This window comes from Cupressus sempervirens, chromosome 1, assembly GCF_028749045.1.
Source record: "Cupressus sempervirens isolate cs-2001-9-10 chromosome 1, ASM2874904v1, whole genome shotgun sequence".
Taxonomy (NCBI): Eukaryota; Viridiplantae; Streptophyta; class Pinopsida; order Cupressales; family Cupressaceae; genus Cupressus; species Cupressus sempervirens.
In genome coordinates, this window is record NC_143118.1 from 7435813 (window position 1) to 7453988 (window position 18176).

The window sequence follows — 18176 nt, forward strand, 5'->3', positions numbered from 1 at the left end:
CACATAATCTAATTGACTGAATTTTTTGTTCTTTTTTTATCTTTCTAACTTCTTTTTGAAGATTTCAATTATTTTCCAATAGGTCTTTGATTGCCTCATTATCATTCATTTGTACTGCAAGATCTTTTCTTCTTTTCAATGATTGAGAGAGTTTCTCCTTTGCTTTCTTTAGTTTCCCAATAGCCAATTCCAAATCAAAATTTTTATTGTCAATAGCCTTATCTAGCTTTTATACCTCCATTACCTCTAATATTTGCTCAAGCTATTAAAATTTTTCTCCAAGAACCACAAAGCTCTGATACCAATTGTTGAAAATATAGGATAGGCTAGGTTACTGGGAGGGGAGGGGTGAATCAAGAACCAATAAAACATGATCTTATTTCACCAACCAATCCTTGATGTATATTCTAATCTAATTGCATGCATGAAAGATTGAGAGCATTAAAACATTCATAATAGTTTGACACAAGATACAGTGACCCAAAAACTTTGCAGATAGAAAGTAAAACTGGAGTGGGGATGATACCCACAAGCTTTAGTACTGCGATATAAAGTTAACTTGTTAAGGCTTACATTTGATCACTTCTAATGATCTGTCTTGTTAGGAGCAATAAGGACTACTAGGTCCACCTTGTTAAAGGATATAAAAAACATACAATGAAGTATGCACTCAGTAAAGAGATTCACAAAAGACTGTTAAGTCTATCTTGTGAAAGGATTTAACTAATACACCTGTTAGGATGAACCAGTGGCTAATATATGATCTGCAACTCTAATTTGCTAGTTGAGATTCCTTTGAAGTGTAACAATCACCTTGCTATGATAGATAAATCTGTGCTGCTCCTTAGACTGCTTATAGCCTTCTTAATTCACACTTCTGCTCTTCATACTTAATTTTTTTCTTCTCATTTTGATGTGATACAATGCATTACATATATACCAATCCAAATACAATTCATCAAAGCCAACTACAATACAAGTTTCACCAAAATACACAAAGTTAGCTCAACTGTTGGCACTTAGGTTCTGAAGATAAACTCGATGAGGTTCTAATACTCAACAACCATTATCAACCCTTGACATCATCATGCACTCGGTAGACATAGAAGCCCGACTCATACTAATCACTTCCAAGTAGTTTGAACTCAGTTAGCACTCGTGACATGGTGAACACTGTGAAACTCAGCATATAAACTGAATCACTTGGTTGATACTCCTTGGCTCGGTCAACACTAGATTCACATCATTGACACAATGAGCTCGATAAACACTAGAGACCATGATTGATACTGTACAACTTAGTTAATACTATGAAGCTCAATTTGTTACTTGTCAACTCGATAGATACTACTTGGTGTGAACTGAATACAAATTTTGGAACTCAGTAGCAACTGTAGAACTCGGTAGAATCTGGATTACTCGATTAACATTATAGACTGCAAGATAAGCTTGGTAGCTAGTAACCATTTGACTAGGTGTGAGTCACTAATTAAAAAACTTAACCATAATGTTAACATTTTTTTTCCTCGATGGTCTTTTTCCCATAAAATTTGGACTCATCACTTGCTGACATTAGTGCCACATCAACATTGCATGAATGTTCCTATCATCTCCTTAGACTCTATTTGGACCTACCTTCACCTTTTTGTTCATATCTCGGGCATATAAACTCCATTTTCTACAAATGGGATATTGCCGAAAAGCTGGTTCTGAGTCCATCATAGTGGTGTAGGTTATTTTGAATTTTGATGCTTTTTTGATAACTTTTTCTACTGTCAAAGTATGAAGTTCTTTTTTGCACTCTAAGAGATATATCTTAAGCATCTGATCTTTGATTTGGGAATTCTTTATATCGTTACAAAGGCATTTTTGATATCTTTCTAGTGATGCTAGTTATTTTTCTAGATTCTGCTCTGGGTACATTCTATTCATTCTTCTACATTTTTAAATTTTGGTGGATAACTTGGTTGTTTTAGGTCCAGGGATCGATTTTATTGCTTAAGATGTTTCTTCATGACTTGTGCTATCTATTGTATTAGTCTTAAGTCTCTTCTAATCTATTTAGACATCTTTTGTACGCATCTTTACAAACACATTGAGATAAAGTGTCATACTACATCTGTATTTTCATTTCAGTTGTTTTGCCTTATTTTGCCTTCTGAATTGAGTAGTGTCATCTAAGGACACTCATCTAGATTATTGTATTCTTGGGATTCACCATATATTGTGCCTTATCATACATGCACTACTCATGATTAAAGTGCCATGGGGGTTTGATGGTTTGCCTTTCTTTTCCATCTTCCTTTGTCCAATGAGTGTCCCTTCTGTGACATTAGCCTCATGTCATGTTCTTCTATTCTTTCTCATGCTTCCTTGGTTTGATTAATTAATTCTTAAGGCTTTTGTATTTCATGCCATCTGTATTTTTGAGTTTAGTTATTTGCCTTTGTGTGCCTCTTGATTCGATGCAGATTATAGTCTTCTCTACCTAGTCAAGTTCTATTTTAGTGTAGGTTCTTTATATCAACAATTACTTTTCGTAGAGCTTTGCAACTTCTACATGCTTTAATGGTGTTCTTCATGATCATCTTTTGTTACTATCTTCTGAGACATTCCCTAGTTTGGAGGCTTCTTCAGTCCTGCACTAGTTTATTTCAGCATGTTTTCTATCTCTTTTTGGAGTAGGGTTTTTCCTATGTGGTTTTTCTATTTCTCCTCTTTGCAAAAATTTGGTTGTTCTTGGGTACCTCATCAGACTTTGTTGTTGGGACCCAAATCTACTTTTTGTAGTGATTTCTAGGTTTTTAGCTACTCCCTAAGTTTATCTTAAGGGGGGGGGGGTGTTAGAGTAATTAGTTATTTTATAATTAACTTTAGTTTTCTTACGCTAAACTTTAGGCATCTAATAATTAATTCTTTTATTAATTATTATGATGCAACCTAGGTTAGACCTTTTAGGGGTTTCAATCTCCTTTATAAGGATGATCTCTCTTTGTAATTGAGATTAATTTATTGTTGATAGCAGTAATCTTTTTTTTTTCACTCATCAAGAATGTCTCATCTATGGATCTGACAATTTCAACTTCCATAGATTTTTGGTTCTCTCTTCTGTGATAAGTGTTTGCATGTAGGTGATTCTTAGGAGTTGTTAGGTTGATCTTTCATCAACTTCAATAGAAGCCTAACTAGATAAACACACGATCAAGAGGTAGTGACTTCTTACCATTTGGGCCCCCCTTAGATTTACAGATGTTAGAAGGTCAATAATGCAATTGTACCTTTATCATTCTTATCACTATCTTGGAGGCTTCTATTCAGTTGATGTATTTATATATTTTCATGTATCTTGTATTTTGATGTACTTGTATCTATTCTCATATACCCTGCGATATGTGTAGTGGATGTTATCCATTAGATGTATTTCATTGTATTAGTTGTAGTCATGCATTTTATTATGAGATTAATATGTTATATTTTATGATAATGAATATTATACAATTAATAATAAAATCTTAAACGTGACTCAATGTGAGGGAGCCCTTGAGGAATGAAATTTATATTGTAATTGCATGTGTAAATGTTGTGTTTGTGTATATTGCTTCCACATTGTTACTTTGATGTTATACAAACTTTAGAAAAAAAATAGTTAAATAAACTTTGTAACACATTAGGTTTATTTCTTTTGAGTTCTCGAGAGGGCATTACACCTATCTTCCAAGATTAATTTCCAATAGGATGACTTTGTCTTCCTTACACCCCTATGTCCTTTTCTAGCATCTGTTATTTCTTAGGAGTTTTTTCTTTTTCTAGTATCTTCTCTTTCTTTGGAGTTTCTTCCTTCTCTATTGCTTTCTCTTGTTCAAGAGTTGTCCATTTTTCTAGAGGCTTTTTGAGATAATGAGTTTTCTCCTTCGCTAAAGTGTTTTCCTTCTCTTTTGTAGTTTCCCAATATAGTGTGGCCTCCTTATTTGGGATGTCCTCTCAGAAAGGCGTTGCTTCTTTCTCTAGTTCCTTCTCCATTTCTATTTTCTCATGTTCTTGTTCCATTTCTTTTCTCTTGGGTTAATTATCTTTCTACCTTTTCTCTTTTACCAATATATCTTCCTCCTCTGATGTTTTTTTCTCTAGTTGAGTTAGTCTCTCTAGTTTTTTCTCCTTCATTGTTGTATGCCTACAACTGTATAGGAGTTATGCTGATTTTATGAAGGTTAATGATGCATTCACCATGAGGATCTGCATAATGCTACAAGGGTGCCCAAGGCACTGATTTTCTCTAGAGGAAATAACCACAGTGCTTTAGTTTAGAAGCTTCCTTATTCAGTTTCTAACCTTCTCCTATATTAGGATTGCAAGTTTTGATGGCTTCCCTTGGAAGTTTCCCAAATAGCTGGATAACCAGATAATGCTTGTAGAAAAGTGCAAGAAAATCTTGGACGTGAATGAGCTTTGTTCGATAATGATTAAACCCGAAATCCCATTTCCAGTTTCCATAGTGGCCTACTCCCACACGTCTAGATCAAATGCCAACAACATGGTGAAATTTTTTGAGGAAAGGTATAAGAGGACATTCAATGAGGTAATCAAGATTACGTTTGATCTTGTGGATTATATCAAAGATAACTTGTAGCTGGGGTCAACATACAAACATGTACCATCTCTATAAGACTATTAGGAAAATTGCACTGATGGACTTGAAACTCAAGAGAGATATTTTTCAAGGATAACCTTTAATCAAGTAAAGTTATATGGCATGAACATTAATGTAGAGGGAATTGATAATGATGGGCATAATATGTGGTGTTCTACATATTTGAACTAAGTTAAGGATCTTCTTGTCAACTTGGATCCTCCCCTCAGCCTTACAATTGATAATTTGGAGAGGTTAACTGAAGGATTCATTAAAAGGACAAATACGTGGGTTGAATAGACCCAAGCTCAGAGAAAGAGGACCGGTGATTTGTCATTAGGTTCTCAGCCAACACAGTCTATTGTCACGACCTCGTCAAGCATAGTTGTTGCAACTACCACTACTTCAACAAGCCCATCATAAATGGTTGAAGGATATTGTGGAGGTGGAGGCTAACAACCTCTAAAGAAGAATGTCCCAATAACTTCAACTTGTGGAGATGGGCCAACTCTAGTAAGACTCCTCCATCCTTGTGATCAATATTGATGGATCTGATGGAGTAGACCAAGGAGCTGGACAAGATCAAGGAACTTTTCTCGAAAAAAAACCTCAAGGGTCAGATACAAAAGGTAATGTTCTAGCCATGGCTTCTACTACTAAGAAAATTGGGTTTCCATTCTCTCACAGGAAGACTAGTACACCTCTAGTGGCGAGAAAAATTTTCAATTCCATGACACTCCAGTCATCATTGAATGTATTAAAATCTAAGTCTTGGCTCAAGAATACATTGGAGCAGAAAAGAAAGAGAACATAGGAGATTTCCCCTTTTAAAGACTTGATTTCTGAGACAGTCAAGCAAGTTCCATCCTTGAAGAAAAATTATTTTTTGAATGAGGAAATTGACGAAGGGATGAATGAGTTAAATATCTCCAAGGCTCAACTCAAGGCAACGAACAAAAATTGTCAGAATGCATTAGACATTTGTGTGCACCATTGGCTAGTAAAGTGGGAGACTCATTAGACTTAAGGATTTTTTATCCCTCTTCCGAAGAGAGTAAGGTTCTGTTGGAAAAGTTGCAAGAAGATAGACATTATGGGAAGATGGGAAGGGTGTTTCTAGAGGACATAAAAATAAGACGATTTCCCTTAATTGAAAAGTTGGGTTCCCTTTGCATTAGATTTGATGAATTGAAAGGCATAATGAATAGTAATATGGTGTCGATGGAGACAGATACTGAGAAATACAAGGATGATTTATCTTATTATATGAGATCATTAGCATGAAGAAAGAGAATGCTATTAGTGCGGGCATTCTAAAAGATGGGAATGAACCACTTTTTCATTTGATGATTTCTCTTTAATTCAAGAGAGAAAGTATGGCTATAGCCATGAAGCAACGATAGAAAGTGTATGAAGCAGTCAAGAAGGTGGAAGACACTATTTACACCACTCTTCAAGAGTTGCATACAGAGTCCCACACCAGCTAATGTGTTGAGGTTGTGGATGCCAATTGTATATGCAAAAACCTAACCTGTCGAGAGCACACATAAACAAGAAAATATTAGTAGCATGTGCATTCAAGATACAAATAAGATTGAAAAACTACTAATTCTACTTGTGTTTTAAAACAAAATATACAACCAACAAATTAGAGTCCTCACACAACCTCAAAGCAGCTCAACAAGGGCACCAATAAGAGGCCTTGTTGGTGTGCTTAAGTGTGAGGGATGTAGATGTATTCTCCCAAAATGCAACTATTGAATTCCAAGGTAATGATATGTAATAATGAACATGCAACTAAACTAAATGATGAATAATGCTTCAAGAGATGGCTATGGAAGCAACCATTCTTGAGAGCACTCAATGGATAATGGAGATGGATGTAATAAGAAAACCTAAGAATGCAATACTACCATGAGTATGAAAAAAAATACAAGAAATAAACAACTACCAAAGGGGCTAGTAACAATGCATTAAAAAAACTCTAAAAGCTCTAGAACTATACTAGCATGATAACAATGCAAATGAGGGAGATGGAAAATGCTTGAGACAAGGGTTCTATTTATAGGTTTGAGAGAGGCCTTGCGAAGGTGGCATCTATGTGGCATCCACATAGGTGCCACAAGGGAGACACATGGGCTAAAAGACAGGCCATGCAAAAGTCAACATAATCCTTTATGGTTGAGAGGCTCAAGGTTTTCTCACACACGTGTGAGAAACCTTGGGGGAAGGAGTGGGGGACAAAGGTGTAAAAAGTATAAATGAAGTGGAAGGTTTATTGGATCAAGAGCTTTTCACATGTGTGAGCAAACACTTAGGGGCTAAAAGGTGTTTAAAAAGGTGTTTAAGGTAAATAAATGAGATTAAGTAGTGGGTAGGCTTAGAAGGATGAGAGTGATGGGTGTAGATTGGGTTTTAGAATGGAATTAGGATTAAATAAAATAATATTTAACTTAATCACAAGATTATAGAATTTAATAAAGTGGAGGTAAGTAAATAAATTAAAATTTATTTAAAAGGGGGTTTATGGAGCACTATGCATTAAATGAATTTAATATATTAAAGGGGATGCATTTAAATTAAATTTAAATACATTAGGGAAATGAACTTATTTAATTAAATAAATTTAATTAAATAAGTAGAAGAATATGACAAATATAATTAATTAATAAATTATTAATTATAATTTCATAGGAAATATTAAATAAATTAATATATCGTTTGGGACAATTTTAAGTGTCTACATTTTGCCCCTCTTTGATGTGATGTTAGGACGACATTATATCAAAGAAAAGAAAATATAAGTTGCCCCAGAAAGGATAGGAGTCCTAGGAGTGGTGTCAAAGTGACGATAGGGGAGGAGGGTGCTCCCTTGTGAAAATAGCATAAAAAATAAAATTTGGGCAATTTTTGTGAAAAAGTCTTTAGAAGAAAAGAAAGGGTAGGAAAATGGCATAGATGAACATTTTGCATGACTTGGGGATAAATAGGGGTCAACAAGGTCAAAGAAAGGGTACAGGCTCAAAAATGGGGCCTTGGAGGGCCTATATAAGCCTCCAAGGGGCTTAAGGAAGAGTCATTTGCACATCTAGAGAGTAGAGAACTAGAGCAAAAGATGGATCCAATCGACAAATTACAGCTTGGAAAGGGCGTTTAGGAGCACCAGAGACCAGCCAAGATGGGCCCATTGGTGAGTTGACTATCCCACTTTGTCAAAATTTTCATTATGTCTTTAATGTAGCATTTATGATGCATTTATTAGGGGGAAAAGTCAGTTGGGGCAAAGATGACAATCTCTGCCCTGTCGTCTGCATAGATGAGAAAATGGGGAATCGGGAGCTCTACGAAGATGACAAGATGTGTCCTATCATCTGCGTGGATTCCAAAAGGGGGAACAGGGGGAGCAGAGCTGAGGTAGAGATGATGATCTCCATGTCATCTTTGCAGATGATAGTCTGTCAGCCATTGGTAGGATTCCAACATCTGCACAACTATCAGAGATGCCGAATTGACGTCTCCGTGGATCAACTTCTCTGTAGATTAGTGTCTCTGTGAATTGGCATCTCTGTAGATCAACGTCTGTACTGATTCACATCTTCATCGATTGGGAGAAATTGATAGAAAGAGGGAGTAGGGATGACCAAGGGTGAATAGAGTAGGCTGCCCCATGCTGAGGTAAGAAAAAGAAAGCATAAGATAGAGGATATACTGACCATTTGCATGTCTATGCTGTAGATGGACACAGTGATATTTCGGTTGCAGGAGCACTATCTAGCAACTATGGTGCTAGGGGAGATGCTGACAGAGGTAGAGTAGGGGCATGTTAGATTGTGTGGTTTAGAGCATGTCCACGAGTGGTCCGATTTGAGAACTCATTCAGCGCAACTGTCAGCATTGGTAAAGCAGTGGCATACACCGAATTCTAGTTTCCATCTGCCTATTGGAGAGATGATAGTGACCTACTCGATGTGTGGTGGATTTTGTGAGTGTCGATCTGTAGGATGCACCTAAAGTATGTTCTAGAGGGTGTCGATCCCTATCTTTGAGAGTGCTTCGGGTGTCAATGATAGAGGCTACCTATACAGAGATCATGGCTAACATGGAGAGAGGCACTAGAGTAGAGATTGCCATGACTTGCCCTGTACCTTGCGACACTCATATGGAGGATGGTACTAGACCATACTGGGCATGGGTTATTGATTGGGTGGACACAGGTGTTGAGCACTTTGCTATAGGATGATGGCGTGATCTTCTGTTGGGGTCAAACCATCTTGGTCGAGCTATACCATGACTTACACATGTGTGCCTACAAGACATAGCAAACTATAGGTCCAGGGTTGACACTATTGATGGTATGGTCATGGGAGCACATAGGTGTCACACATCCCATCACTAGACAAGAGACCCGACATCCTAGTGAACCATTTTCATGTTGATACATACCACTGATCTAGTACACCTCCACCAAGTCTATCAGATTTTGGAGGAGATGCCTAAATGAGATCATTATGTTTAACTGGACACCATATGATAGCATGGAGTGATGGGGGAGTACTTTACAACCTGAGGGAGAGGATGACAACAAGGATCATCTATACCTATGATATACACAAACATACTATTGGTTGATCAGGTGGACCATGCATGTCGTGATGAGATATATGCCCTCTAGGGTGCAACGACAGTTTGGGAGGATGCAAGATGTAGTTCTAGACAAATTTGTATGTCTAGTGGTATCCTGAGAGTACGACAGATTATGCGATCATGGGACCATACTGAGGTTAGCTAGGATATCATGGCAGGGGATGCAACCAGTGCCTTGGGTGCATAGATAGGACTGGGGAGATGTAGAGATGACACCTGCATACACACAGTGGTGGGCAGTCCATCAGCCAGTATGACTGATAGTACCCAAAGCACCACCACCAGTAGAACAAGCACAAGGTGAGGGGGATGGAGCAAGGGATGGTGGGCAGACAACAGTGGTGCCACCACCAGCACGAGGGGCACAATAGGGTCTTCGGGGGCATAGAGCTTGCTAGAGGAGGGTACTAGCACTAGTGGGGACACCACAGGGGCCAATGGGCCACAAGTACAGGGACCACCTTAGCTAGATGATGCAGATATGGTCAGGGTAGAGAAAGATAGCCTCCAGACAAAGGTTGTCTATCTTCAAGGTGAGACACAAGTGGAGCAGGCACAGGTAGATAGTACCTAATAGGCCTTGGCAGCCCTACAGGCAGAGGTACAGGCACAACGAGTGAGGGCAGACAGTACTCAGGAGGCCTTGGCTACACTGCAGACTAGGATAGATGCAGCAGAGTTCAATAATTTTGGTATGGAGGTAGAGGTAGAGGAGTTGGCCAAGATAGACACACTATGGTAGGAGGTGGCCACTCTACAGGTAGAGCGAGAGATGCACCAAAGACAGGTGGATGAGTAATGCCGACAGCGTGATCTAGCCATACAAATGGCATAGCCTAGAGTGGCTATGGATATGATGCAAGAGGCCATGGCATCACACTGATAGGAGACACAGGCCGTGTGAGAGGTGACCTACTATAGGTCCTTATATCATGATGTCGTGCTTGCAGATCAGTGAAAACCCAATTTTTGAGAGGTGTTCAGTTCATGGACCACAGGGGGCCATGAGCAATCAGAGTAGTCAATGGGACAAGGTAGGCCTCCACGAGGAGGGGGTACAGGAGGGGCTGGGCCCTCACAGCCAGCTTCATCATTCTGACAGTGAGTAGTTTTGACATAGTGATGTAGATGCAGCGAGTTTTTGATGATGCATTATGCATGATATACTACATGATTCTTTTGTAGACAGATTGTACACAGACATTGATTATTTTTTGATATATATATGGCATGATTCGATGGCCTAGGTGTATATGGATGATTGTTTCTTATGCATGTGATTTCTATGATGTGAATATTGACATTGCAATGTAGGATGCGTGTGATGTTATGTTTACTATGATTGATATATGATGAATAATGTGTGAATTATGCATGTTCTATGGCAATATATGAGATGTATGCATTGTGTTATATTATATGTATGGATCTACTATATGCTTTGTATATTGATGTATATGTCACTAAATGTAATGATTATAATGTATGCACCTAATGTATTTATGTAATGAATCAATGATGAAATTGAATAATGAATAACATGCCTAATGCAATGAATATCCTTAATGAAAATGTGAGTAACAAAAAAAGACACTAATGGATGCAAAGTGAAATAATTGAACCTTGAAGTGTAAATATGAGATATGAAATATGAGTGGAAATGTGTCAAAACACCTCACTCATAAGAACCAAGTAGCGTAGCATAGGAGGGGGGAAGTAAACAGAACCCTTGTCTCAAGAAAGGTGCAATGAAACCCTATACTACATGAATCCTAACTACATGATACCAAGGGATTCAGTTGTGTTTATATGGGAGAGCACACCCTAGTTTGATTTTGCAAAAGGAGTGATGCACCATATGCTATAGAAGCATAGATGATAAGTTTCCTTTGCATGGACTAGACTCTCAACACAATAGATACTTTTAGGATGATAGATGTAGTCTACATAGTTATGATGGAACAAATGACATATATGCATTTGGAGAGGTCTAGGGACACCCAAAACCTTTTTAGGGGTCTTTGGTGGGAAGTGTGCTAACCTATTGTCCCCATGAGTAATGCATAATCGTAACTCAAGAGTGACATACATGTAGTAAAGCATCAAAAATAGATCATACCACAAATGACACGTGTAGTTAGTTGAAACCATTCAAGTGATACCAAAATATGGAAGATCAAGGCATACCGTAAAAGGCTACCACTAACACACAAAATGAAATCAACCAAAAGAGACCTCATGACCAAGTAGTCAATCAGTCCATAGTTCCTACCAAGAACATTAAGTCTCAGAATGTGAAAATTGTTGTACCATGTGTAGGAAGGATTCATCCTATGTGTTTGTCAAATGTTGTTGCAAAATTTGGCAAGGGATGTGAAAAGAACAATATCTCGAATCATTAAGTCTCAAATGGTGATTTTGTTTAGGTTCTGTCGCAATCACTATCGTGGGAAAAAGCTCAGTGTAATGGGTTTTTAGGATCAACACTTAATGGGAAAAATTCCTTGTGAACTAGAGGTCTTTTGAAAGATGGAAGTGAATGGATGCCTCACAAACAAGAGGTCTTTTATGAAAAGCACAAGTCAAATCGGACTTTTACACAAAGGTGGGATGAAACAATGGAAAGGGGTGAAGTGAGATGATCCTTATAGATAATGGACCAAAATACTTTTTTCAGGAACTTTTTCTTCTTTTTAGTCTTTTCTTCAGGAACATTTTATGAATGTTTTTAGAGTTTTTTGATTTTTTAATTTTTTCGTATTTTGTGGAACTATAACAACACTATTTAGGAACTGCAAAAATCAAGCATAGAATAGCTTGAGGTGTTGGATATTTATAGGTTCAAGGAGTGGATCTCCCTTTGAAGTGGCAATTTGATATGCCCCAGAACCATATTTGGTTGTAATGATAAATAGAACAAGCCAATTAGGTTCAAATTTTTCTTTCATCTCACGGTTTCGGAGGTTCTTCATGTTATGCTACAAAACTAAGTCACCCACCTCAAATTCCTAAGGCCTAAATTTTTTGTGAAACTGAAGTTGAAGGTGATTTTGATACACACAAAGGTGTTTCAGGGCATTGAGGCATCTCTCATCAAGGAGTTGTAGCTCTTGCAAGTAGGCAACTCGATATTTTTCTTCGGACATCAGATTCTTGAGAAAGATTCTAAGGGAAGGGAGCTCAATCTCAATGGGTAAGATAACTTCAGAACCATAAACAAGGGAGAATGGAGTGGCTCCTGTGGGGGTACGAATGGAGGTGCGGTAGGCCCAAAGGGCAGGAGCAATTTGGAGGTTCCAGTCACGACTAGCTTCATCAACGATTTTATTTAGGATTTTCAAAATGGTTTTATTGGTAACTTTAGCTTGGCCATTGCCTTGGGGGAAGTATTTGGTGGAAAAATGCTGGGTGATTCAAAATTTCTTACACAATGTGGCAACTTACTAAGTTTTGAAAGGAGTTCCATTATCAGTCATGATGTCTTGACGTATACCAAAATGATAGATAATGTAGTTCAAGATAAACTTTGAAACCTTTTTTCTGGTAGTGTAGGTTAATGGGATAGCCTCAACCCACTTTGTGAAGTACTCAGTGGCAACAATAATATACTTGTGACCATTTGTGAAATTTGGATATACTTGACCAACAAGATCGAATCCCCAGTGGGAAAAGGGCCATGGTGTGATGGTGGGCTGAAGGTCTTGGGTAGGAGTGTGTATCAAATCACCATGCGGTTGACAAGAAACACACCTTTTCACAAAATGATAGGCATCCACTTCCATTGTAGACCAATAATAACCCGTTCTAAGGAGCTTTTTTGCTAATGTAAGGCCATTGAAATGGGCACCACAAATTCCTTGGTAGACCTCTTCTAATGCCATTCTGGCTTTTTCTGAACTGAGACATCGGATGAGGGTTCCATCGAAGTGTTTTTAGAAAAGTGTATCACCTAAGATAGTATATCGAGCAGTGTGATGGATGAGGGTTTTGCTTTGATTCGGGGAGAGGGAAATGGGGATTTTTTTGTGATGAAGGTAGGCAAAAATATCGGCATACCATAGAGACTTAGGATTGACAATCTCATACACCAAGTCTGAATTGGGTTGCTCATAAGCAGGAAGAAAAAGATTCTCAACAAGAAACTCACACTTAGGACTATACTCAGGCATGGCGATCATGGAGGCATTGATGGCCATGGGATGTGTTGCTTTGTTATTGGCCCTTGGTATCTGTTGAAAAACTATCTTAGTGAAGTGTTGTTTATGATCTTCAACTATCCAGCGATATGACAACAACTTTTAATCCTTTGTTTGGTATTCATCTGTGACTTGTTTAATGACTAATTGAGAGTCTCCAAAGATAAGAAGGCTTTTGATATTCCATCTGATAGCTTGATGAAGCCCTGTAACTAATCCTTCATACTTAGCTATATTGTTTGTGCAAGGGAATGAAATTTTATAAGACTTAGGAATGAGGTCTCCTTCTGGTGTAACAAACAAAATTCATGCCCTTGATCCCTTTTGTGTGAAGGAATCATCAAAAAAAACTTCAACTGTGTACTAGGGGTAACAGTCATAATTGTGTCATCTAGAAAATTTTCTATAATAGGATGGTCTCTTTTAAGAGGAGCTTCAACAATCTGGTCTACAATTACTTGTCCCTTAATGGCCTTGCGATCCTTATAGACAATGTCAAATTCACTTAAAATCAAGAGTCATTTTGCAACTTGACTAGTGAGGGAGGCTTTTGATAGTAAATATTTGAGTGGATCTATCTTGGCAATGAGATGTGTAGTGTAATTAAGCATATAATGGCATAGTTTCTGCGTGCAAAAGACTACTGCCAGACCAGCTCGCTCAATAGCAGTGTAGTTCAACTCATAGCCAACTAATGTTCGACTAAGATAGTATATCACTTGCTCATTACCATTGTCATCTAGTTGTGCCAAAATGGCACCTAAGGCAACTAAAGTGGCTAAAATATACAAAATCAATGGTCGTCCTACAATTGGAGGGACTAGAACTAGTGGATTAGCCAAGTATACCTTAACTTGTTCAAATACTTTCTGACATAAGCAATCCCATTGAAAATTAGTGTCTTTTTGAAGAAAATGTTGAAGTGGATGGACCTTATCTGCTAACTGGGACACAAACTATTTGATGGACTATAACTTTCCCTGAAAACTATAGAGTTGTTTCAATGTGGTAGGTGGAGGCATTTCCATGATGGCTTTCACTTTGGTGGGATCTACCTCAATGCCTCTTCTTGACACTATGTAGCCTAACAACTTGCTTGATTTGACCCCAAAGACACACTTCTTTGGATTAAGGTGCGCTTTATATTTCTCCAACCTTTCAAAAATGGTGGTGACAATATCAATGTGGGAATCACATGTCTTAGATTTTCCTAGAATGTCATCAACATAGTCCTCCATTATGACATGTAGAAGATCATGGAAGATTGTAGTCATTGCGCATTGGTAGGTGGCACCGACATTCTTCAAGCCAGAAGGCATGACTTGGTAACAAAAGGTCCCCCATGGGGTAGTAAATGCCATTTTATGTTGATCTTATTTTGTATTTTTGATTTGATTGTAACTGGAGAAACTATCCATTAAAGACAACATTTCATGTTCGGTAGTCAAATCCACTATGATGTCTATGTTACGAAGAGGAAAATCATCCTTAGATCATGCAAGATTTAAATCTCAAAATTTCAAACAGACACAGATGCCCTCATATGCTTTTCCTACAAGAACAATGTTTGAAACCCACTCAAGATAATCAATAGGGCAAATAAACTTTGACTCTAGCATTTTCTACAATTATGCTTTGACTAAAAGTGCTACCTTAGGATGCATCTTGCCCAACTTTTGTTTCACAGGTTTAATCTTGTGATCTACTGCTAAGTGATGCACAACCAAATCTGTGTCTAAACTAGGCATGTCTTTGTATGTCCATGCAAAATTGATTTTGCCTTTTTGTACGAACTCAGTAATTGCTTTTTGTTCTTTAGGACTTAAGGTGGCAGCAATGCAGGTAATTTGTGGATTATCTACCATGCCCAAATTAACTAGAATTATGTCCTCATTCAGTATAGATGACTTTTCTGGTGGTAAGGATTTGAACAACAAGTTAACCTCTCCCTCTTCTGTTGTCTCTAGAAGGTTTTCACCAGAAGATGTGTCCTTTATTTTATCCTTTTCTTCATCCAAAAGCGCTCCAAAAGAGTTTTCACTAGAGGATGTTTCTTCTAGTTTTTTATTTTTATTTTCTTTTTCACTTCTACAACTAAGAGAGTTGACTTGGATACCAAAGTAAGCTTCCTCATTATATTGGATCTCATTTTTAATCTTGGAGATTCTTAAGGCCAAAGAGTGCCATCATTTCTTTGTCAGAGTTACAGATATCAAGAGTTGGTGGGGTGTCCTGAAGGTCCCAGTCTATCATGTAAGAGTTGGTGAGAGGTAGGTCAGTGGATGAAAGGTCGGCTATGGTAATGGCATAGATATGGTTATCTAGGTCATCCTTAATGTGTTAAAAGGGTACTTCAAAGAATTCCTCCTCTTTAGTCTCAGAATCATGTTCAACCATACAATAGTTGTCAGCAAAGGACACCTTGGGTTTAATGGAGCCCAAACCACGTCCTTTAGGATAGCTATTAGCCTCAAGGGGTTGTCTGATTCCATCTTCTTTAGGCCCAAGGCTGGTACCATGATATCCCATGTTTTTTAATGATGGGAGGAGCCTTAACATATTTATCTTTAAGGAATTCCGCGGGTTCATCTTTTCCATCAAAATATAACCAATCTAGGATATTAGTTTCCATGTGTTCATCACTAAATGAGCCCCAATGTTCAAATGTTGTCTTGTTAACATTCATAGTATCCTTATTTGTAGAAGTTGGTATTTGTGAAGGTTTTCCAAAGGAATAGGGGGAGAGTGGTAGTTATCCAACACACAAGACATTTTCAAACTTATAATCTCCCATTCCCAGGTCAGCAAAAGTAACCTTCTTCCTTGTAGTATCGACCTTCTCTTTTCCTTTACGAGAACTGGAATCATTATTGGATAACTCTGGCATTCTTGTGGAAGGTGATTATATTATGCTGAGAGTTTTAGGTATAACCTTAGCAAACTCACTAATTGGGCAAAAATTTGTTGGTGCACCTTCCAATCTCTTACAAAAAGCAAAAGGCAAAGGATCACCTGGAATTGTGACCTCTCTTCCTTGGTAGGGAAATTTCAAGCATTGACGATATGTAGATGGGACTGCCTTGAGTGTGCACATATCCAAGGTCGACCAAGGAAGATGTTATATGAAAAATCCAAATCTAGGACATGGCATTCAGTGTTTATGATAGCTGGCCCAACCTTTAGTGATAGCATGATAACTTCTTTTGATTCTCTTTCTCTTTCATCATATGCTTTGATTTTTATCCTTTTGTTGATATCTAGGAGGTCTTTAGGAAGCCCTAAGAAACAGATCATCTTCAATGTACAAAGGTTCAAACCAGATCCATTATCTATAAGGACTCTTTTTACCTTATGTCACTATATAAAGACTTCAATGTGGAGTGAAAAATTGTGGTGTTGGTTAGGACCTTGGAAATCTCTGTCTATGAAGACAAGGTGTTGTTGTGCAGAAAGATTTCCAATCATAGCAGTGAATTGGGATGCATTAATGTTTTCAGGAACATGAGACTCTAAAAGAGCAGTCTCCAAAATTTATTTGTGGATGGGTGAGGTGGTGAGGAGTTCTAGAATGAGTATTTGTGTAGGAGTCTTCCCTAACTGGGATAATACATCATAGCAAGAAGCGAGTCTTTGTGAAGTGGATAGCACAATAGGCGCATGCGGAATTGATGGATTAGTGGGGTTAAGAGTGGCGGCTTGCAAAGTGATTCTTCCCCATCTAGTAGTTGCATTACAATCAACTGCTTGTAGGACAAGGGTATTCACATGAGTCTCTACCTCTTCAATGTGACCACACATGGAGTCAAAACCACATATATCATTTTTTTCTATTTTACCACACAAGGAGTCAAATCCTAATATGTGTTTAGTAGAATAGTCATAGTGTAATGCATTTGATGTGGAAGCTTGATTTATACTGTTTGTATTTTTGTTTCCATTATTGTTATTTTCATTGTTGTGGTCAAGAAATGGCTTTTAAAATATCTCCAGTTTAGCATTTTTAGAGGGTGGTCACCCTTCTACCTCAATTTCTCAATTGTCAACAAGATTTTGAATGAAGACCTTGAGTTTTATACACTTGTTTGTGTCATGTCCTTTGATGCGATGGTATTTGCAATATTCATTTTCCCTATACTATTTTGATTTGGGTTGATTTTCATCAAAGGGCTATGTGTTGGGAAACACCATCAAATTGTGATCCATTAGTTTTTGGAATATTGTTAGGATTAAACCATGGACAAAAAATAACAATTACATGCAAATATGACCAATAACAGAAAATAATAGATCACACATAAAAGAACACAAGGCACCAAGATTTAACGTGGTTCACCCAATCCCTAGACTACGTCCACCAAACAACAAGTTCGATATTATTATGATCCAATGATTACAACCTGATTACAATTTGTAATCCCTTACAACTCAGTACCACTGCAATAACTAATTTTGCATCACAACTTAATAAAAAATACCTAACCCTAAGCCCTTTTATAAAAGTATTTTATGCTATTTTAGGGTTACAATATGTTAGCCATATGTTGGCCACAATGTATGTATAGTACTTTCCTAATCAGTCAACACAAACTAAAAATCTCCCACTTGAGAACTGATCAGGCTCCACACTAAACAACAATATCCCACTTGGAGACTAATCCTGTAGCTATACTACTACCACATAGGGCTCCCACTGGATCAAACCACTTTGG